We start from the raw sequence: 25,441 nt of genomic DNA on the forward strand, positions 1-25,441 counted from the left end.
AAAGACAAAATGACTTGCCAATAGTCACACTATTGCCAGTTGAGTGAAACAAGTAGGGGTTCTCATCAGTCTTTTTGTCTCTCATTTCTAAATAACTCAATTTCCAAACTGGAGTTTTGGGTACCATGCATACTGACGAATATACGCATACTAATATACTAATACATACATAATGTACTCATCCTTCCCTCCCAAACTAGTCCTTTCTCTCATACTGTTAATAGTCTCCTAGAAATCAGAGAGGTTTAATCTAGCCCTCTACTATCCCCATCCCCCCCTACACACAAATGTCACTTCCTAAGGACTCTAGTCCTAAGTATTTCTTGAATTTATCTCTCTTCACGATACCCCTACTTCTAGTACCCTAGTTAAGAACCTCATAACTCTTCATGGAAATCACTGTACTATCTCCCCTACTTGTCATCTTCTCTCTAAAGATTTCCTGTCACCTACAGAGCACGGTTAACACTTTTTAAAATAGATGAAAGACCATCTATGAACTGATCCCTCTCTATCTCACCAGTCCCTTCATTTGGAATTTCCTGTCTCACAGTCCATGTTTTTCAGAAACCCTGAATTGCCTCCACTTTCCCAGTTTACCCGGCTTTCTCTCAGCTGTGTCCTTTCTGCATACTGCTCTGTAAGAGAGGTTTATTTTTATCACCTTCACATGCCTCATTCAAATTTGTTCATGCATTTCCTTTCTATGCAACCTTCACAAACACCTCCAATTATTGTGTAAGGGATTCCTTGGTGTTGCTACAATGCCACAATATCCTGTGCATACACCTGTTACTATACTCAGACCACTACTTGATAAGATTTATATTAACTTTCAATTGGCTTTTATTATATATTTATCTCTATATTTGATAATTAAACATTTATGTCGATATCTTGTCCATTTACATGTTATCTCCCCTAATTAAACTGCGAGCTTTTTAATGATATTACTTTTATTTACTTCTTACTTTGTCTACTATTCTGAAGGAGCTCATTTGTGGATATAATGTAAAACCACAAATATATTAACAATTTTTCTCATTACATAACTTATAAATAAAAATCATAATCATTAGTGAAAATATATATGTATATCCATAAATGTACACACATGGCATGGATATATATATCCACACACTCATACATGACATCCATATACAAAAATATATATGTATATATGATACACAATTGTGTCCTCTCTGAGAACAGCTTGTTCTTTGAATTTTCATGTGTGAAATATAAAGATTTTTCAAAGTATTTTACACAAAATTCAAAATTTGATTCTAAAATCAAAACTCCACTCTAGGAATACACTCGTGTGGGCCAGCGAAAATGTGTGAATTGAACATGAGTTAGGACGGCCTACTGAACACAAACATATGCATTAAAAAGTTTTAGAGTATAAATTAATTAAGTAATGGTTCTCAAGTACTTAATATTATGCAGACATATTTTATAGATTGTTAAATAAAGGGTTAAAGTATTAAAATCTTATAAATAAAATTTTTAGGCTTTTGAATGGGATGTGAACATATTATTCTTTTTCCCATTTAAAATGAAGGCATACAGGCTTCCTGTATCTGAACTATTATTAACTCCTTTTGGGAAAAATTAGATTTGGATATTCAGAATACACACACATACACACATATATACATTTATACTTATATATATGATGTATATCACATGAGCCAGAGTTATATCATAGTCCTACTTCTTTAATATTATTTTCCTGATTATAGGGTATAATTGATATCATTGAAAGTCTCTCTGCTTATGAAATGAACCTACATTAGAACATTTTTCTATTCTAATAGTATATTAAAATATTACATATATTCTAATCTTATTTTTTCATATCTGTCTGTATAATCATTTTTTTTTCTCTTGTAATAACAGCTTCTATCCTATGATCTAAATATCTCCTATTTAATTATGTGTAAAGTGTCCAATACACTGTCTTTTTGAGGTAATTTTAAGGCTTTGGAGTGGGGTTTTGTGCTCAGGAGACTGAAAGACTTAGAATTTCTCCTTGTCTTCTACATATGTGTGGTTAGGCCATGCAGGCCATCCAGCTTTCTGTAAGACCAGAATTCAGCATATCAAGTGACACATCCCCCAAGTCAAGAATGTCACCAAATCTGAATGCCAAGCACCTCATCTGCTAATTAATGGCATCTGCAGATCCCAAGTCTAGAATTGCTTTTGATTTATTTCATGTTCAGGCTTAAACTGTTCTTTAGGGAAGTAAGTACCCCCATTTCATCAATCCTAATAAAGCTCAATTAATTCAAATCCCTTGCAAGAACTTGATCATCTCACATTTAAAACATAGCGATTCTTCCTAATACTTGTTAAGCAAATCACTATAACCATCATATTCTTGACATCGAGAAGAGCATATTCAGGGTTGAGGGAATTCTTTTTCCCTAACTTAAAAGTATCACAGCGTAATGAATCTAGATCAGCATTTCTCATACTTATGATATAAACAGAAGCCTAAGAATCACTGGGGGGGGGGGGGGAAGCTTATGAAAACACAGACTACTGAACCCCACCTGCAGGTTATCAGATTCAGTAGGTTTGGGATGAGGCCCAAATTGTGCATTTCTAACAAGTTTTTAGGTGATGCTGATGCTGCTTTTCCCAGACTGCACTAATGAAAACAACTGCCCTAGATCAAAAACCTGACGCTCTTGATCTTATTCTTTACTATTTATTAAATATTCAACATTAAGTTTCTCCCTTACTCTCCCTGAGCTCCAAGTTTCTCATCAGGCCTTATAACATAACCTAATACTCAAAGGACCACCATACCTGCTAGGTAGCTAAGAGAGTGACAATGGTCAGACCACACATAACAATAGAACTCTGCAAAGGACTGAATGTTTGTGTCTCCTTCAAATTCATATAATGAAATCATAAATCTGCTCAGGTCTGTGGTGTCACAATCACCTAACACCTATGAAATTTAATATGATGGTCTCAGGAGGTGAGGAGTTTTGGAGGTAATTAGGTCAGGAGGGTGGCTCCCCCATGAATGGGGTTACTTTCTTCATGAAGGGGACTCCAGAGAACTTTCTGGCCCTTCTGCCATGTGAGCACACAGTGAGAAGATGACTGTTTATGAAGAATCAGGGCCCCCAGCAGACCCTGGGTCTATTGACTCCATGATCTTGGGCTGTCGAGACTCCAGAATTCTGAGAAAGAAATGTTTATTGTGTAAGCCACCCAGTCTACGGTATTTTTGTTATAGCATCCGAAGAGATAAAGATAAACTTTGACCCAAAATCTCTGCAATAACCAGCCCAAAAATTCAAACTACAACCTCTGTCTCAGTTGGCTCAGAATGTCAAGAGTTGGGCAAAGACTATCAGCTTTTCTATTTTTTGACCCTGCTTCCATCTCAGGACAACCAGAGAAATATACTCTCCAAAGCAATCACAGAAAATTCTTCCTTTTTAGTTGGCCTGCTTTCGGTTTCTTCACGTCAATAGTCTCCAATCCAGACACAGCTGAAACCTACCCCACTGTTCACTGCAAAGCTTTCTCACTCTTCTGCCTGCCTTGGAGTCTCTGCCAAACACAAGTGGTGGCCAACGGCTTCGTCGTAGTAAACTCTCAATCAATAGCTTCTCTCTCTTCACATTTCGGTGGTCTTCATTTATTTCCACAGCTAGTACTGAACTAATTATACCTCAATGGAAAAAAACATCAATTTTTTTAAATTTAAAATGAACCTACCCAATGACATAGCAATTTCATTCCTAGGTGTTCATACAAAAGAAATGAAAGCATCTATCCATGTATCCATATAAAAATATGAGAATGTTTATAAAATATTTATTTATTTCTTGTCAGAAAATAGAAACTCCCATAATATCCTTCAACAAGTGAATGGATGAACAAGTTGTACTATATTTGTGGAATGAAATACTACTCAGTAATAAAAAGGAACAGTCCAATGAAACATACAACACGATCAACATAATTGTATATACCAAGTGAAAGAGGTCAGAGGAAGACAAGGAGTACAGGCTGTATGAGTTCATTTATACAAAGTTCCAGAAAATGCAGAGTATTCTACAGTGAAAGAAAGCATAATAGTCGTGTGGCAATGGAAGTGGTTGGAGGCAGGGAAGGAGGGGCTATACAAGGCCCTGGAAAACTGGTGGGGATGATTGATTTTTTCTGTTATCTATGCTAACACTTGTCAAATTGTACATCTTAAATATGTGCAGTTTATTGTATATAAATTATACCTCAATAAAGCTACTAACACAAAACAATTAGAAACAAAAGCTAAATATGATGGAGAGCCCAGAGACTCTTTCAAATAATTCATTTGATCTTAGTTTGGAACACTAGAACACCGGTTTTTCAAACCTATAAAAATGTCTTGCTATAGTGGTTTAATTTCATTTCACAGAGTAATTTTTGATAGTGTTATGTGTTATGGTGGGGTATTTGCAGGGAATTTTCTGTAATATTCTATACCTTAAACCCATCTGTTCGCAGAGAACAGGGAAAAAGGAAACAATTAACTTATACATTTACATATGATATTATATAATTACATTAAATTATATTATGTTATGTTATATGTGTATATTATAATATATATGTATATATTTATATTTACATTTATATACAGACTCCATGCAATAGGTAGATAGATAATGCCCCTATTTTGGGAGTGTGGAAATCAAATAGTAAGATAGAAATCAGCTTGTTATTTTGTAAACTCATTATGGAAAAATGCAAACTGAAGACATAGGTATCACCTAGTAATTCATGGTCCTTTTTAATAGGGTAAAAAATAATTGCTTTGCTTAATTATAGATATAAATATATCTATGTACCATAAAACTCCCTAAGACATTTCCCTCTCTAAAATAATGCCTGCCATTAAAACACATCCAGTGCTGTGTGAATGCCAATGTGTGCTGTTAATGAAGCAACGTGCTTCCCACCACAGAAGCCGATGAAGAAAATCATGTAGCATTCAAGATTTTTCCCAAAGTTGTTATTAAAGGTTATATCCTGCAGCTTAGGCACTATCAATATAGCAAATAAAAAAAGTTAAGAAACATCTCTTTGGTCCTTCATTCCTCCCTCCCCACCATGATACAAATAGGCACATGGAAAGTGCTTTAATTAAAAGTTAGATTGTGTGAATAATCGAATGACCGTTTTCCCCGGCTTCTGCACTGGGGCATGAAACATGCTTGTCTCGGTAAGAGGCAGGTGTTTCACACTTTCCCTTTGTTCATATGACATTGGATGCCAAGCTGAAACCTGGGATTTTTCAATGGAATGAGAGGGTGCAAACCAGTGTGTGTGGAAGGCTAACAGAAAATGTCAAAGCTCTAAAATCATTAGTCTTAAGTCAATGTCTTTTTGTTAAAGGTATGGGAATAGAGGTCCTGAAAAAGGAAGTGACTCCCAAGATTACAGAGACCAGTAGGGGAAAGTCAGAAATAGAATTTATGTCACCTCTTAGAAGGCACCTAATCCAGTTAAACTAGGAGAGATCTCCTGACAACAGAACCTCCAAAATTCTCTACCCGGATACATTAATTTAAAAAAAAAAAAAAAAAGAGCCTAAGAATCCTCCTATTACTAACTCATCAAGTTTGCTCAAGTTAGGAGTAATGTACTTTCAACTCTCTTCAACAATTGGCGATTTCTGAGAAGTGCTAATTGGTAGGAATTAAAAATTTCTTAGCTTCTGCAGCATTGACATTTGGTTCTTCGTTATTGGGGCTGTCCTGTGGGATGTGTAGCAGCATCCCCAGCCTCTACCCACTACGTGCCAGTAGGCCTTCATTCCACTTGTGACAAGCAAAAATGTCTGCAGACTTTGCCAAATAGCCATATAGTCCTTGAGGAGGCAGAGTAGCCCCTAGTTAAAACTTAGTGAGATAAACCACCCTTAGGTATTTATTTTGATATTGTCTATCGATTTAAGCTTAGAAATACCTTTACTCATTCTGAGATCTTATATCTTTATTCAATTTTTAAATGACAACTCTTTCCCATATTTGACATTAAATTTTATCTATATATAACAGGGTAATTGTAGAATCTAAGTTTGGGGCATAAACATAAAATGTTTATTTCTTCCGATCACTGCTTTCAACTATGTCATGTTCATCACTCCTTTCCTTCAGAAAAATAAGTTGTTTAATAAAAGCTCGAGCTTCATTCCATATTCATATTTCATAGGTTTTTGGGCCATTTTTTAAAAAAATTAAGGCTTTATACTTTTAGAGCAGTTTTAGATTCACAGTAAAATTGGGGGACATGTTTAGAGATTTCCCATATACAGCTGGTCCCCACAAAGGTATAGTATCAACATTCCTCACCTGAGTGGTACATTTGTTACAAGTCATAAACCACGTGCTTGATACCCGTCCAGCTTCCTCCCCATATCAGATCCAAAGCTCTTCTCCATTATCCCCAGTTCTGCAATTTGATGGCCCCAGTTGCACAGGGAATGCGGAGGGAGGAACAGCATCTCACACACACGCACACACACACACACACACACACACACACACACACACACACGCCTTCCCGTGGGAGGAAAAAATGGTTCCTTACTTGAAAAAAAAAGACTTTCCTCCTCAGTCGCCATATTTATGTCTCAAAGAGACAGAATATAAGTCCTTGAGTGTCTTTCTTTAAACAAGTGGTGGCCAGCTGCCCCTGCCATTGTGGGTCCCTTGTCCCCTTGCCCAGCAGTCGTTCTCACTCATCCCCTGATTCTTGTGTTCTTGGCCCATGCTGTCTTCTCAGCAAGTCTGTGGTTCACATTTTCATCTTCTGTCCATGACCCTCAAGTCAGAGTTTGAGTGCATATGACTGATCCATCTTCTTAGAACCCTCAGAAATTTGAGGGATGGCCCTACGCCTCTCTGTTAGGCTGCCTTACCAGTCATCTTTCTCTGGCCTCTTTCTCTAATCCTCAGAAACATTAGGCAATTCGCCAGGCCAGTGACTTGGCAAATTTTAGATAGGAGATAATTACAACCCTTTATTTGGCAACAAAGAGTCATTTTGTACACCTAACCTAAAGAGGGACTTTCCTCCCATTTTCTCTCCCTTTATTATTTTTTTTTTTGGACTGGCGTTTTGATGCCTTGTATTAGGATTCAAGATATACACAGACATACATTAAAAGTCATGGAATCCCTGTCATTATCACTGTGATCACCATACATCATATCGTATCATAAATCATGTGACAATTTCTAATCTGCCTTTTCCAATATTTTGTGTTTCATGAGAATATTTGAACCTTCAGCCCAAAAACAATTCCTAAAATGCATGCCAATAATTATTAAACAAGTAAATACATAATAATTTAGTGACTAACGTAATCCGTATATATGTATGATTTTTGTCGATCTCTTGGGTTTTGTGTGTATTTCTAATTCTCACACCAGTATTACAGTGATTTTATTACTGTACTTTTATAATATGTTTAATAGCATACATCATCATGGAATTCTTTATTTTAATATGAATGACATCTTAAATTTTCTTGTGTTTATTTTCTAAGAGATATATTATTGATTCACTTTTATCAAGTTATAAAAAGCAAACAAAAATAATACAAACAGAAAAGATGATGAGATTTTGTGATCAGTGTTCACATTATTTACTGAGTGCTTACTATGTCCTGGGACTACTACTACATACTTTGCATTCATTACCTTATTTATTTCCATAAGAATTTGGAATAAATATTATTAAATTCCTATTTTACAGATAGGCCAAGTTACAAAACTCACATGTTACAGAAAGATAGAATTTGAGTTCATTCTCTTAAGCAGTAAGATATATAGCTTTAAACACTAGGCTGCACAATTTTGAATTTATTTAAATTTATTAAGTAATCTAGGAATAAATTACCTGTTTTCAACAACAGTTCTCTTGTCAAAGTACGTTGAATTTATCTGCATTTATTCAATCTGCATTTTTTATCTCTCTGAGGAATGCTCTTATTTCTTCATATAAATACAACATAGTCATTGCCGAATTTACTTATCTTTTAATTGCCATGGTGAAAGAAAGCTTTTTTATTTACTATATTTTTTATCTTATAATTTCTTGTTCTACAGAAAAAGTTTAATTTTTTACATTTACATTTTGTGGCTGTCATCTTAATAAAACATCATTAGTTGTGAAAATATTCAAATTGAATATCTTATATTTGTTTATTTTTAGGTATTTAAACATATTTTCTATAAATAATTGCAATTTAAGATTATTTTTACCAATAGACAATCTTATTAGTATTTATTCATAACAGATATCCATTATAAAATCTAGTTTGATTCCCAAGTTTATAAAATGACTTTTACATTTTATCAAATAAGAATTCTGTACCTATCATTACCTAAAAATTTTAGAATAAGTTTTCTTGATATACTCACATAAACCCCAATTTTAAAAATAAACTAATATTTATCTTAAAATATTAGTTTTATATTTTAATTGTATTAATCATAGATAATGAAGAAAAATATATGGGATAAAAAACAAAACAAACTACAATAAACACTAATTAGTCTCAATCCCTAGAGAACCACTCCTAATATTTTTATGTATTTTCTCTTCTTTATACATACGTTGTTCCTTTTTATTATTACTTTGTATAATAATTGATTCTTGCTTTTTGTAAAATGTATTCTATTCTACTAATAATGTAAATTTCTAAATTTTACTTGACTATCTCCCTTGTGGAATACGTATTCTAGTTGGTGGTGGGTAAGAGAAAGATAGATAAAATAAAGAATAAATATAATAATTAAATGTTATAGTGTGTTAGGGGGATAAGTGTTATAGAATAAAATCAGAGAAGGTATAACGGGGTTAAGCCATATGAAGTTGGCATGGCATTTTTTAATAGATTGCTAAGAGTAGGCATTGGAGCAGGAACTTGAAAAAAGAAGAAGTAAGATATATCCACACAGAGAGAACTTTCAAGGCAGAGGGAACCACCTTGGCAAACACCCCGAGGTGGGTGTGCGCCCAGTGTGTTTGAAGAACAGCAAGGAGGCCGGCATGGTTGGAGCTGAGAGAATGAGAGGGAAAAGAAAAATAGAAGAGACAAGTTCTTAGAGCAAATATAGACTCAACTTGCAAGGGCTTTCTAGGCTATTATAAAGAAGCTGAGGGCAACCTTTCATTCTGGGAGGAATGGAAAGTCATTGGAGGATTTAGAGCGGAGTAGTGACAAGATACCTTCTTATATAAATCTTTGATCACATATTTAATTAAGTCTTATTATTAGGGAATTAATGGGTCAATGGTATGACCATTCTCAAAGCTCTTTATATATAAAATGTTAAAATAATTTCGTCAGATTAAATGGAAATGAATTACTTCCAAGACAGGACAAGATTGTCCAAATGTCCCAAAAGCTGTACAGAGGAAAAAGCTGGAAAGTTGGAATCCAGAAGACTAGGATTCAAATGTCGGTTTTATAAGCTTCATCAAGATAATTTAATCTAATGTAAGCTTTTCATCCTTATTTTCTAAATAAGTTAATCACATTCAATTCTTAGTGGGACTGCGTGGCTTGAATAATACAAAGAGTAGTGCCAGGTATACCCGGCATTCAAGAGGAAACATCGACCTTCCTACCTTTCTTCATGCTGGTCATCTCCATAGTCTTATATACAATCAGCTTTGGAAAATTCTAACTGAAAAAAAAGTAAATAACTCTTCCTACAGACAAGTGCCAAACATGGCGTTCAAATTCACAAAAATAGGAGGGCGTGATTTATTGAGTAGTCATATTTATCCTCTTAAATTTTAATATTAGAATATCACAAAAAAATCTATTATTTATAACTACTAATTACCACAATAAATAAAACTATATTTTCAAAAAATGAGTTTAATTTTTATTTTATATCAACTCAGTGCTTAATTATTATACAATAATGTAATGTAAAAATTACTTAATTTTAAATTTATTTTTAATTCTTAGGGTAAAAGTTAAATGAGAAAATATTTTTTAAATGTTACTGTTAAGATAATTGCTATGTAAATTATATCAATTAGAAGTGAATGAGTTTGGTGGTCTTTCAACCTATTTCTTAGTTTAAGAAAGCTTGGTTTTTACTTTTTGTATGGTGAACATAGCTACTTTTGAATATGTGAGTAATTTTAATTAGCCTAGGCAACATGGAACTTTTGAAACATACATTGTTATTGCTAGGTCTATTCCTTAAGATACTAAGCCTTGTCAGATTCTATCATTTACTTCTACGCATATAGAAGACAGTGATGGAAACTGGGACAGAGATATATAGTCAGACAGACAATCAAAGGAAGCATGAAGGGGTGAGTGAGACTTAGGTCACAGCACACACAGAGAAAACAATTTAAATGGTAAAATGATTTTCCCCATTATTCTAACGAGTGAGGCCTTGGAGTGACTGAGATACAAAAGGCTCTTTGCTGTTCCTTCGTTCATTCTCTCTTCCTTTGTGCTTCTCATCGTATGAACACGATGAATTTGATTTCCCCAGGACTGAGTATAAGTACATATTTCACAGAACTAGGAATATTTAAAAAGAAAAATGAGGCACCCTAGACAATGCTTAAAAACATATGAAGTTGGATACTAGAGTTTCCAGGACATTCCAGTGCTTGATGTGAAACATAAAGTAGCTGGCTTTACTTAGCATAACCTATGCCGTTCTAGTCAATCTTAAGAGCTGTTAATAAAAATATGATTTCATTTACTTTGTTAACTTCTGTTCCTCAATATCTTGAATATCTTACATCACAATGTCTATGTTTGGTGGTTTCTTATATTGTCTTTCCTTTCTTAGGTTTCTGCTAGTATTTATCCCACAGAAGTTCATGCTGATTTCATAATCTATTTCATCTAATGTTTCATTCACTTTCCAGGGTACCTCTGAAATCTTACATATGGTTCAGCCATTTTATACTTCCTAAAACATTTAAACCCTTGATTAAATAAATAATCTGCTCAAAAGAGCATAAAATACTTTGATTAAGTACATAAACACTCAGAAATACATACAGTTCTAATAAACACTTTATGTACTGTATTAAGTTTAAAATTGGTGACACATGTTTTATGTCACATTTGAAGAAATTCAAAGCTTAATGTAAAAAAGATTAAGTAAATACATGTCAGAAACACACTTTTTTATAATGGAGTATAATCTGTCACCTGCTAGTAACAATGTTTATAAATTATTGGTTGTGTTTTGTGTGATGATTCATTGCCCATTATTTAGGAAAGATTTATAAAGTTCATCACTAATTAATCATGAAAAATTTAGCAAGCTGGAAATAAAAAGAAATGTCTTCACCTTGTTAAAGGTATTCACTAAAACTTTAGAAATATGCTTAAATATCACATATTAGAAATAGTCCCATTAAAATTATGCAGAAAGCAAGTATGCTCATTACCTTTCTTACTACCGAGCATATTATCAGAACCCCTAACCAATGCAATAGTTTATATAACAACTGGAAAAAAAGGGATTAAAAATTGCCATTTATTTTTAAAAAGTAGGATTTAATTCATTAAAAAATCCAAAAATATCTATAATTTATTAAAAGTTATGGCAACAAGGATGTTGGGGACAAATAAGTGTACAAATCAGAGTGTTCTCATACACCATTAATAGCCAATGAAAATAGGAATAAATTATAATACAATAGCAAGAACTACTATTGAGTACATAAATAAATCTAAAAAATTAAGTGTACAAGAATATTACTAATAAATTTTAAAATTTATTAACTCAAGAAAAAAAGGATAAACTAGACTAATATTCCTGAACAATAAAATTCAACATCATAAAAATGTCAGATACCACTAAATTAACTTGTAAAATCAATGCAATTTAAACTGAAATCCTTCTAGGGTTTATTGTGGAAGTTGATCCTAAAATTCCTGTGGAATCATAAAGGACTGAGGATATCTAAGATGTATTTGAAGAAGAACAAAGTTGGGCAACTGGCCCCTCGTATATCAAAACTATTTTAAAGATTTGTTAATTAAGACCACATGATATAGAAGCAATAATAGACAGGTGGGTTCCTGAACAGAATAGAAAGCCCATAGAGTCTCAGTCTGTCAGTCTGTCTATCTCTCTTTCTCTCTCTCCTAAATATATTGCTCATAAATGGAGAAAGAAACATTGATTTTCTTTATGAAAAAGTAGATCTCTCTGTTACATTATGAACAAAAATAATTTCCACATATATTATAAACAAATATTAAAATGAAACTAGCAAACTTTAGAATAATGTGTAGGAGAATAGCTTTATGATATTACTGGAAAAAATTATTTCATGAAAACTAAGAACAAATCATAAAGATAAGACTGATAAATAAAATAACTTCTAAAAGGAAAATACACATAAATTTAAAAGTTAAGTCATAGACTTTGAGAAAGTATTTTCAATATATAGACATCGATTTAATGTCTAGAAAACATTATACTACTCTACGAGTTATTTTCTTTTTAAAGACAAACACCACTCCGCACATGAACACAAAATAGGTAAATCATATAAATAGATAATTCACAAAATAATAAAATTGAGTGAATAAAAATTATGTGAAGGTGTACAACCTCACTAATAATCATAGGAAGGTGAGTAAAAATAGTAAATTCTGTCTCACTCATCAGATTTACAAAAATTAGAGTCTGTTGATACAAAAATAGAAGTATGAAGAAAAATCCCCACAATCTCTAATAATTTATAGATGCACAGACCCTATAACTCAGTGATTCTACTCCTGAGTTCAATTACTAACAGAAAACATGACACATCTGTACGCTCTGGTTTCCTAAGGTTGCTGTAACAAACCACCAAAATTGGGTGACTTAAAAGGAACCCTCATACACTGCTGGCGAAAAGGTAAATTAGTACAGCCAATGTGGAAAACAGTATGGAGGATCCTCATAAAATTAAGAATAGAATTACTGTACGACCCAGTAATCCCTCTTCTGGGTATCTAACTAAAAATTTTGAAAACATTTGTTTATAAAGATATATGTGCCCCTATGTTCATTGCAGCATTATTCATGGTAGCAAAAACATGGAAACAACCTAAGTGTCCTTCAGACCAGAAGAGAAGGGGGTTCAGAGGAGGAGGAAGAAGGTCAAGGGGTCACATTTATGATAACAGATGGAGATTAGACTTTGGGTGGTTAGCACATAATGCAATATACAGATGACATACTATAGAACTGTACACTTGAAACTTATATAATGTACTAACCAACGTCACCCTAATAAATTTAATTTTAAAAAATGATAGAAATGTATATTTTCATAGTTCTGGAGACCAGAAGTCTGAAATCAAGGTGTCTTCAGGCTTCATTTCTTAAGGTGACTTTGAGGGAGACTTTGTTCCATGCCTTTCTCCTAGCTTCTGATGGCTTTACATAATCCTTTACATTCCTTGGCCTGTAGACTCATCACACCATTCTTTGCCTATATCTTCACAAGGCTTTTGCTACTGTGTGCGCCTGTGTGTCTGAATTTCTCTCTTCTTATAATGATAGGATCATTCTATTAGGGCCCACTCTAATTCAGTATGACCTCAACTTAACTTGATTACATCTTCCAAAGTCCTGTCTCCATACAAAGTCACATTCTAAGGTTCTGGGTGGATAATTGGGAGACATTATTTGACTTAGTATGTTACACAAAAAGGAATACATAATAAGAAAGACTATCACAGCATCATTTGCTGAGGTGAATCATTTAAAACAACAAAATATCCAGTAATTTACAAATAGATAATAAATAATGGCATAGACATTCAATGGAGGTTCTACAACTATTAAAATGAATGACCTAGACCTATAAATATCACAGCTGTTAAATCTTAAGAACATATCAGTGAGCAAAAAAAAAAAAGTCGTAAGGTATTTGACAGTATGATACCTGATATATAAGTATGATAACTATACAAAATAAGACATAGTTTTTTGATACATACAAAAAAATATATACAAATATGCCAGGTCACCTGCATATCAATTTTTGCGTAGTGGTTATCTCTAAAGAAGGAAGTGAGAATGAGATCAGGAGTAAATGAATGCTTCAAATAAATTTGTAGTATTTATTACTTAACAGAAAAGTAGAAGAGATTTGAATGTATCTAACAAAATATTAATATCTGATTCAGTTGAATGGTGAATATAGAGGAGAGATTCTCAACCTCTATACTATTGGTATTTTGGGCAATATTCTTTGTTATGGAATATTTAGATGTTTAGCAGCCTCTCTGGCCTCTATCCACTAGATGCCAGTAGCAAACCTTCCTCCTCCTCCAGTATGACAACCAAAATATTGCCAAACATTTTGCTCTGGGGGAAAACAATCAACTGGTAGAGAACCACTGGTATAGAGTATTTATTAAACTTCTCTTTATTTTTCTATATGTTTGAAATATTTTATGATATATTATGACAAAATATTAAAAATATATATTTCTTACATACTAAGGTTTCACTAACAATTACAGACAATCGTCAACATGTGTTCATAAAACATGCCATGTTATAGAGAGATAAAAAACGCTTAAGTAACCCATACAGTTTGCGGTTATTTTGTCTGAATTATTTCAGAAAATTTCCACCAAAGAAAGAATATTTCACTTTTACCTTAAAAAGTGAATAAAAAGAGTATAAAATGGTACAGCTTCTTGAGAAAGAGGTTCGGTAATTTAAATCTTTTATTTGTTCAAAAATGTGTTCTCAACAAGAGAAAAATCAAAAAGGGGCTCCTTGTTTCTGCAACACCATGAATATTTTATATTTACCACTTAAACACTTTCCCAAGCAGTGTGTGTTGCATTTGACATGTTAATTTAATGCCTAAAGTCATGCCAATTATAAAATCATGTAAAAGCGTTTGGTGCATACTTGAGTTTTCATATATTCTGAAGGGTGTTCTAATGTATGCACAATTAGAATTTAGAATTACATTTTTTTCCTGGGTAAATAGTCATATCTGTATTATTATTTTTTATCCATACACTATAAATAATTGTTGCCAAATACAAATATGTCCTCTATTATATTTAGATAAAGTATGATAACTCTTCAGTCAGTGATGTATGTCTTTCAATGACATTCTATGAGAGCAAAATTGTTGTCTTGTTTATAGTTGTTTTCCCAGTGTCTGTAATAATATCTAGCACATGAAAAACTCTATAATATTTGTTGAACGAAGAAATATGACTGTCACAGTATAATATTTGCAAGACTATGAATATTTATGAGTATACTATTTGTGTGTCTTCATAAAAATTGACAATTTAAGAGGCTATGTGACTTGCTGAACATCTATAGTTAGTATATATTATTTTGCTGGAAATTAAAGACTTTTTTTAAATCTAGTTAGATTTGTTAAGGTGCTTAGAATTTTACTTCGAATATTCTCTAAAGCATGCATTTGTATTTACATCTTTAATAACTCATGCTGAATTACAATTTGGGGATGCAAATAAATGCTTGGTGAATTTTACTTTTACACATTTCCTATTCAAATGATTTTCACAGCTTATGGAGCTTTTGGTCAGATGCAGTCATTCTTTATGTTCCGTAGCTAAAACTTTATTCAGGGAATAAGATCTAAGAGAGATGCATTTTTTCTCCCGCCAATTAATTTCTTCTCACTATAGGTCAGCACTGTGTTTTTAATAAGTTAAGAATTATATTTTGTCATTACTGCTTTTTTGTTATATCTGTTAATTTCCACTGTATTATTAATAATCAAAATCTTTGATTTTTATATTAGTGGTATTTATTAATAGTTTTTTGGAGCAATTTAGGTGACTTTCATGTATTAGTTTTTTCTTTGGCAATTTCTACTACTGTGGGTGAAAATTATACAGTGATTGTAGTGTTTTTCAAAATTAGTCACGTATTCAGAAGTCTGTTTTTCCTTTATTACTTTTTTGACAAATATACATCTACAGGGTTTGAATTTCACTTTTAAAAAGTCAAATTCTCATTCTGCAAGAGTGTTTTAAATTCCCTTCACCTGATCAGTGAAGTTTTTTGGTAGGAAGCCAAAAAAAGAAATGACTGCTTTCATGTTTTTAGATTTAGGAAACCTATATCTGGCTTGAGAGGTTCTCAATAATGAATCTGCAATTAGCTCTTACAGTTAGAAGAAAAGAACTTAATCACAGTGTTTGCCATAATTACATTTCAAAAATGAAGTTTTAAAAATAGCATGTGTCTGGTAATTTAAGTAAAATATGTTTATTATAAAAAATGGGAAGGGGGATAAAATGTCATAAAAAGAAGGTAAAAGACATCATATAAATCGACTGTTAAGTCTTGGGTACCTCACCCTGTTATCTAGCCATTTATCTGGCAAGTTAATATCATATTGTATTTACTATTTGCTATCTGAATATATTGTTTTATGTTTAGCAATAATCTCAAGTGATTAACTATTCTTCTGCAATGTGATCTTTTATTTTGTTTTACATTTTATTTTAATAATTTAGTGAGAGGTTGAATGTACCAGTGGACAATGGCTAGGCAATATACAACAAATAAATCCTGACCCACAATCTCTGCAGCAACCAGCCTGGGAAGAAAACCACAAGCAATGCAATTTTTAATGATATTTGAGTATTTCATTAGTCGAATGTAGAAACCAATCACTCACGACTGGGCATTTGTTTCCAATAGCAGTGAATATTCCCTTCTCTACTGCCATATTTGATATCTTTTTTATAGGGTATTTAGGAGTAAAAAAAAAAAAAAATGGCACTTTTTATTAGCCTAAAACTTTAACAGGAATAGCTGATAAACATGATTATTGTGATGTAATGGAATAAACTGTGGTATGACCCTGGTTCTGATCCAGAGAATTGCATCAGAGAAGTTTTAGTTATGAGAACTTAAGGAAGTTCAATTATCGGGGCCTGTTTCTTCTTCTGTAAAGGAGGGATTCTATTGGACAATTACTTACTATCCTTCCAACCCCAATAGTTTGTATGGCTGTGGATATCTTTTAAACATTTGATGGCCCAAAATTCCTGAGTACAGAGCAGGAGACAGTTTTATCCACGGTCTTTGAGTTACCTACCCAATCTTAACCTACATACTATTCCACACTTTCTGACTCTGAAGATCCATTTTTAGGGGTACGAATGAAGGTGAACAAGAACAAGGCAAGTGCATCACACTGTTCTCATCCATACTGAGCGGCCAACCAAGAGGACTCCAACTCTTCAATAATTGGGTCCTCGATAAAGAAAGCAGGACCAGACTAAATATCTTCTTTGCCTTTGAACATTTGCTTGTTTGAGTGTTTTCCTTACTTCTGTATTCTACTTGTTTTATCTTAAGTTGTACTTTACAACGGCTAGCTAGACACAAGGCCCTGGGAATAGTAGAATAAGCCATACCTCAAGAGAACCAGTACCTACTTTGCCCCAAGTGACCTTTACATATCTCACAACTGTAACAATAGCTCTCCCATATATTTGAAAAGCACGTCTTCAGATGACTTGAATCTAGTTCCTCGGTGTCATTCTCTTTAGATAGTGTACTTAATTTACTGGAATTGTGATCTTTCCGAACATCCATATCATCTAGTTCTTATTGGAAATTTTTATTGAATATATTTCATGACTGTAGATTTTTAGACATTTCATGACCATTGGATTTTCACGGCTGATTGTTGCTAATAACAAATCAGAAAGGCCCTGCCTCTTTGTGTGCCTGCCGGGAAGTGTTTTTAATTGTCGGCGATTATACTGGGTAACAAAGATCTCACTAGAATGAGGAGGCCTATGAGAGGGAGGTTCTTCATACCTCCAAGACGTGGGCCTTTGTCATCTCTGGAAAAAGGCTTATGACAAAAATGAACAGCTCAGATGGAATCTTTCGCTATTTTGTCTTCTCAAGGAATGGTGATTTTTTATTTTTCATGTAACATCAGAAAATAATACTTAACTTAGTAATATTCTAAATAGTAACTGAATCTTTAGAATATCCTAACTTAATTTTACTCCTAAGGATGGACATCTATTAGAACCCACTTTAGCATAGGCACCACGGAGGTATATTTGTAGACATGCCTATTTCAGAGAAATGGTTAGATATATTGTATGTTGGCCTTAGATCAGCTACTTGGGTCTAGGTTGAGTCATTCTGATCAAAACAGAAGCTTAAGAAGATACTTTGAAAATCCAAAGATTGTTCATTATAATCTTCTTTTCATGAACATTCAATGCCACTATACGATCACTCTCGTTTTCCTTGTTTGGTAAAATAATCACTTTGGTTAATTGTAGTTAATACCTACTCTGTTCTAACATGAGCAGATGAGCAAGGCTGAAGAAAGTACAGGAGCATAACTGCTTTCATTTTATATTCACGATCCCTGACCTTGGCCCTTACTGCTTTTCAACAATAATACTCCATTTCCAAAGTTCTTTCTTCAGATCTTTTAGATGCTATTTTCTACCCTCTCCCTTTCTACCGCTGTATAAACATCCAATACCTGTTCCTCCATCATCACTCACAGATGAAGATCTTGTTCTTCTGTCACTTAGACAACTGTAGGAATCAAAAAAGAACCTCTACAAGCTCACATCACCACATTTACCCATCAACCTGCATCAGTGCCCAGAAACTCTTACTTACAGCCTGTGTCCACAGACTAATTACACTCATTTTTACATAAGATTAACTCTTTCTCACAAACACAAATACATGACTCCAGTAATTTGTCGCTTTCTCCCACATCATAAATTCTTCCCTGTTACAATATTTTATATCCAAACTTACTGTCATTCCTCCTATCTTAAGACATCTCCTTTTTGTCTTGCCTCACCATTCCAGGGATTGTCTCATTTCTCTTCTTTTTGTAGTACAAATTCGCAAAAGAGTGAATCATACTGATGGTTCCAACTTGTCCTTCCCAATCTATCTTGAAACCACTCCAAACAGGCTTTTGCTCCCACCATTTCTCCAAAGCTATGCCTTGCAAGGTCATCTGCTAAAGCTGGTGATCAGTTTTTAGCATTCATCTTACCCGATCTATCAGAAGCACTTGATACAGCAGAACTCTGTTTCTTTGGGGGCTTTCCAAGACCTCACATTCTTGCTTTATTATTTTTTTTCTACATTGATAGTTCCTCAGAGCTTGATCTTTGATTATACCTGCTTTAAAGTCTATGCACACTTCATGGTGATGACGTTTAGTTTCATGGGATCAATACCATCTGTCTACCTATATGTACCAATGTACCTGCCTACCTATCAACCTACCTACCTATCTATCTACCTACCTACTATCATCTATCCATCCCAATCAATCTATTTTCTTTCTCTAACCATCTCTATCCCATTGCTTGCCTTATTTTTCTCCTTAGCACCAATCACCATATTCTATATTTTAACATTTCATATTGCCATTGTGTCTCTCCACACAAGAATGTAAACTCTCTAAAATAAGATTTTTTTCTGTTTTATTACTAGACACAAAATATAATTTGTATAAAAAAATAATCTAGAATACTTATTTTGTTTGCAAATAAATGTTCTTTACCTAGATTCTAGAATGAGGGACAGTTGTATATTAATATCAGGCTTTACATAATTGTTTTCATACAATATGGTTATGAGAAAACTAAAAACACATATTCCTACATTCAAGATTTTTTTATCTCTAAATCTCAGGGGAAAAAAGTTGAATGAAAAAGGGTACTTTGGCCATGATTCTTATTTCTGCTAATTTCAAGAAGATATCTGCTAAGCTTCCTAGCTCCCTTGACTAAAATTTCTATCTTCTTTCCGGTCCTAATTCAATTTTATGACAAATTGGACATGATTTGTCTTAACACTTACATTCCCCCGTCAAGGCAAATGCAGTCTGCTCAAACATATGGTCTCTTTTGGACAATATTTTAACTTTAATTTACTCTGCATACCCCAATGACTTGGCAATCTCTGGGGACTTTGAATGCCTGGACTGGAGGCAGATTCAATGAAGGCCTTCTTGGACTCAATGGCTAAAGATTGAATTGCTTACCATTCTTTCAGAGACAGCAACATTGATCTAAACTGAAACATTCGTCAACAGCATTTATGGTTCTGAATGGTAGCATGTGGTGTTAATCTCTGGTGAGTTTTACCTTTACTACTACTATGTAGGCCAGTGACCTCAATATTATTAAAGTGGGAGACCCTCATTTTTAACTATTAATCTTATGGTGGCTTTTCTGTATGAGAACAGAAAGGCAGTGCCTTCTAGGCATAGGTATCTTAGGACATTCCTATTGCATTTTAACCATTGAAAAGAGAACAAGAAGTCTAAGATAAACATGGGTCCTTTCAAAACCTATTAGTGACCCATAATTGTTTTCTCTCCCTAATATAGGGCTATTTTCTAAGATAAATTGAATGAAGATATGTAACGAACTCTACTCTTGAAATTACATGTAAGACACGGTACATTTGGAAATGTCATCATTCAATATTTTATGGATATATTTGAATTTAGAAAACCATCAAAGACATTCTGAAGTGTATTTAGTGAGCAATCAACCTAGGTAACAAAATTGAACGAATAAGTATGTTTATAAAACTATTTCTTAATATGACTCTCTAAAATTTATTAAGCTATAGTATAATCATCAGAATAAACATTTTACTAATTAACCTACTTTGAAGGAATGCATTCATACAAATTTTCATATTCTTGCCTATTTAATAATTTTATAGTAATATATAATAATTTCTATATGTTTTAGAAAATAATATTCAAGATGTCTTCTTAGGATTGATGCATGTATTATAATAATAAGAGCTCATATTTGTTAGTACTTTTCACATATCAGACAATATGCTAACTTTTTGATAAATGTCACTCATTTTTTTTCTTTCAATAAAAATGTATTGAATGGTTGCTCAATGTCAAGTACTGTTCTAGGAACTAGGGCTATATCAGTACATACATAAACAAAAGAATTAAGGTCCCTGCTATCATGGAGTATTAGTGTGAGGGACGCTTGCAGAAAATAAGAGACATAGACTGTAATGGATTAAATAAATTACAATATTGTTATAGGCTGAATTGTATCCACCTAAAACTCACATATTGAAACCCTAATCTGCACTACCTCTGAATGTGACCTTATTTGGAGGTAAAATCTTTACAGAGTTAATCAAGTTAAAATGAGATCATTGGGTGGGTTCTAAACCAATATGACTGATGTTCTTATAAAAAGGGAAATTTTGGAGACAGACACGTACATAAAGAGAATGCCATGTGAAGATGAAAGCAGAGATTGTGGATTGTTTCTACAAGCCAAGGAACACCAAGGACTGCCAAAAACCACTAGAAGCTAGGCAAGAGGCATGGAACAAATTCTTTCTCATAGTTCTCAGAAGAAACCAACCCTATCAAACATACTAATTTGTGGTACTTTGTGATGGCAGCCCTTGCACACTAACACAAGTATGTAAGGTGGTATGGGAGAACATCTTTCAAGATGGCCATCAACAATTCTTGTTCTTATCTATGGCCATGCCACCTTGAACAAGCCCGATCCCGCCTGGTTAGTGCTTGGATGGGAGACTACCTAGGAAGACCAGGTGCTGTAGGCGTAAAAAATAAAAAATAAGGGATCGTAAGCTGACAAGGTCCTTGCAATTTGTGAAGTCAACCAAGGTTTGCCTTGCCTAAAAAACAAACAAACAAACAAACAAACAAACAAACAAAAAACAAGTCCTGTTCTCTTATTGGTACCAGCCACTCTTCCCGTCGTAAGGTGGAGTCTATTTACCTTTGTATCTGAACTGGTCATGTTCCTTGCTGTGAACAAAAGCATGAGGTAAAAGTGAGCTGTGGCAGTACCAAGTCTAACCTATAAAAAGACTTGATATGTTCCACCTTTGCTCTCTAGAAACCCAGCTGCCATGCTTTAAGCTGGAAGCAGATCTAAACTTCTGGAGGAATAATGGTAACATGAAAGATCACTAAAGCATCCCTAGGGTTGCTAATCCTGCCTCACAGACCAGTAAGGTGGTCCATCGTTCACATTCCATTGTCCAGCTGATGCCACTTGAATGCAGCTGCAGAAGCGACCTGAACCGGCACTACATGGAGCAGGAGGGCTGCACACCTGAACCTTGCCTCATCCACGAAACCAGGACAAGTGATACATCAATTGTTGCCTTAACTTTCTAAATTCTGAGGTGCTCTGTTACACAGCAATGTCACTGAAAAATAGATTGATAAGTACCAATCAAAAAGATTTTACAAAGAAGGGCGAAAGGATTGCGAGAGAGTGTTTGTGTATGCTGGTAATGATAGGGGAGCAGTGGGCACTGAAATCCTCATTTAACCTTCACAATTCATGGGATAGCTATAATTAATAGCCCATTCCCTGGAGGCTTACAGAGCTTAAGCAATGTGTCAACAGTTACCTAGTGAAGTCCCAATTAAAATTCAGGATATCTGTCTAAACCACTCTATTAAATAAATGGTTGGGAGTGGGAGGAGAACAGATCATTGGTGGTTATGAAGTGTTATCGGAGTTAACTTTGCTTTCCCAGATAAGCCTAGAAAATATTTTTAAGAGAAAGATTTCAAGGAAGGTGTGATAGTTAATTTTATGTGTCAACTTGACCAAACCAACATTATTCTGGGTGTGTCTGTAGGGGAATTGCTGAATGAAATTAACATTTGAATTTGTAGACTGAGTAAAGCAGGCTGCCCTCCCTAACGTGGGTGGGCCTAATCTAATCAGTTCAAGAAATGAATGGAACAAAAAGGCCAACCCATTTCAAGTCAGAGAACATCTTTCTGCTCAACTGCCTTTAAGCTGGAACGTCAGTTTTTTCCTGCCCTTGGAATTACACTGAAACCTCAGCTCTCCTTGGGTCTGAAGCCTACCAGCCTTTAGACTGAACTACACCATTCTCTCTCCTGATCTCCAGCACGCTGACTACAAATCTTGGAGCTCGTCAGCTTCCATAATTGTGTGAGCCAATTCCTTATAATGCATCTATAAATACATATCCTATTGCGCTGTTTCTCTGGAAAACCCTGACTAATACAGAAGGTATTTTCCATTTTTTCTTATTAAAAAAAAAAAAAGTTGCCTATTAAAGTTGAATAGAATGTCAATGCTTCTGTTCTAAAGATAAAATATAGCTGGTATGTGTTTGAGAAAAAAGTATTGTTTCTGTTATAGATGATGGATAAATATGACATCTGGGGTTTGGAGAGCAATTTTAGAAACCTAGTCTAAAACAAATTTTTAAAAGGATATTAAAAAGCAAGAGAAAAGTAAACCTATGGGACGTGGCTTACTGGTATGGATATGTTATAACGCAGGAAAGCCTGCATGAGACTCGTTATATGTAAACTAAGTTTTCTATCTAGGTGTCATTATATTTTAAAAGATTTTAAAATAAAATATTAATGGAAAATTGAAAAAAACAACATTGAGAGAAATAAACTATATATAAACATGGACATCAGACGTTTTGCATTTTTGGTCATGTAGTTTGTTCTATAATAACACAGTTGCATTTCTAAGCAAAACTGCCTGAGAAAAAATAAATTTTAGGAGCAAATAAACAGAGACTGTTGAGGGAGTTTCGGATTCTGAATAACAAAGACCTATGCCACATTTTAAACTGTATATTGTTACAGTAGGCAAAAATAATAATTTAAGCAAAATTCACCTTCAGTTTTCCAGATAGCCTTAGTTTCTCCCACCTTTTGCCATGACTTCGTAATTTTGATTGTTGCATTGTTCGCAGTCAGCAAAGATAAAAGTAAAATCATATTAAAGGTTTAAATAAGAAAAAAAAAAAGGAGATGCTAACAGAAAAATGAGCTCAAAAATACCTCTGTGTTTCTATATTTTCCTCATGGGAAAATATTATTACTCCCATGTCCCCTGGATCCAAATCCTAATTATATTGCAACTAGTAGTAGTCCGTGTAATGCAAATAATGTTTTCTTATTAATCAGATTCCAATTATCCTATTTGCTCTTTCAAAACTCACTGCAGGAGAACTGCCTCTACTTAACACTGTGCAGCAACTCTATTAAAAAAGAAGCAATTTTTCTCCATACATTTATAAATAGAATTAAAAAATATATGATTTGTGGTCTTCGGCCAGTACTGTTTTCATAAATTGTGTCTTAGTGAGTGAAAAAACACAAACCAAATAACCAACAAAAACTTTCTCACAGAGGTTCCTCCTTGATGAAAAATTTGTTTAGTATTATCATAGGAGGAAGGCATGTGGATGATGAGGTAAGACAGATTATGAGCCTTCATTATTAATTTTCTGTATGACTTTGGCCATGTTATACCAACTTTATGAACTTACATTTCTCTTAATGTAATAACAATACCCAGTTATAAGAGTTACGTGATGATTAAAAGTAGTATATGAAAAATTACTTAGTTCATCTTGAGTGTTTTGATCACATTAGTTGTTGTCTATGATACTACTTCTCTTTTTGATCTCATTACTATTATTAGTACTCTTTCATAGCAAGAAGAAAAGTCTCATCTATTTTAATGACCTCAGGGAAAAAACAGGAGCACTCCTCCTCTCTAGATGACCTGGTAATAATATTGTAGGTACCACATGTGGTAACACATTCACGATAGAAGCACCAGCCAGACTTGATTCCAATATTTATACCTTCATCAATGTAAAACTGTTCTTTAGTGAAGAATAAATATTATATAAAATAAGAAATACCATATTTGATTTTTTTCCATGTAGCCTATAAGTAATAGGGCCATAATAATCCTAATTTTATAAATGTGTCCCGGTGACCCTGGAAAAGTCATTGATCCTTTCTTAACTTCAATTTCTTCATTTTGAAAAAGTAGATGATGATATTAGTTATAATAATATTTATATTATAAGATTGTTCTAAGCAACTGATAGGATTATATACACACACATACAGCCATACACACATATATATATATAAATGCTTTATAAACTGTAAAAAGTCACACAAATAATGCTAATGAAATAGTATAACAATTAAATCACATATGATACAGGAACTTTTTCAATTATATGAATATTCAATACATGGATGCTAAATAAGCTCAATAAAATAAACTATATGTTAAATAGCTTTAAAGTTATGATTCTTATGTGAGAGACACATTCAGGCTTTCCATGACATTACTATTCTGTAAAATTGTTTTGGGAGGTACTTAGGTCTTTCACTTTATCCTTGCAGATACTTCTATTTCAGCCCATTATAAAATTATATTTCAACTCAGATACAATTTTGTAAGAGTTGTTATACACCTCATATACTCAGCCATGTGTGTAGAGACTGTGACACCTTTTCAGCAAAACAATCTTTGCACTCATGAGCAGCGATA

This window comes from Pteropus vampyrus, unplaced genomic scaffold, assembly GCF_000151845.1.
Source record: "Pteropus vampyrus isolate Shadow unplaced genomic scaffold, Pvam_2.0 Scaffold5, whole genome shotgun sequence".
Classification (NCBI taxonomy): domain Eukaryota; kingdom Metazoa; phylum Chordata; class Mammalia; order Chiroptera; family Pteropodidae; genus Pteropus; species Pteropus vampyrus.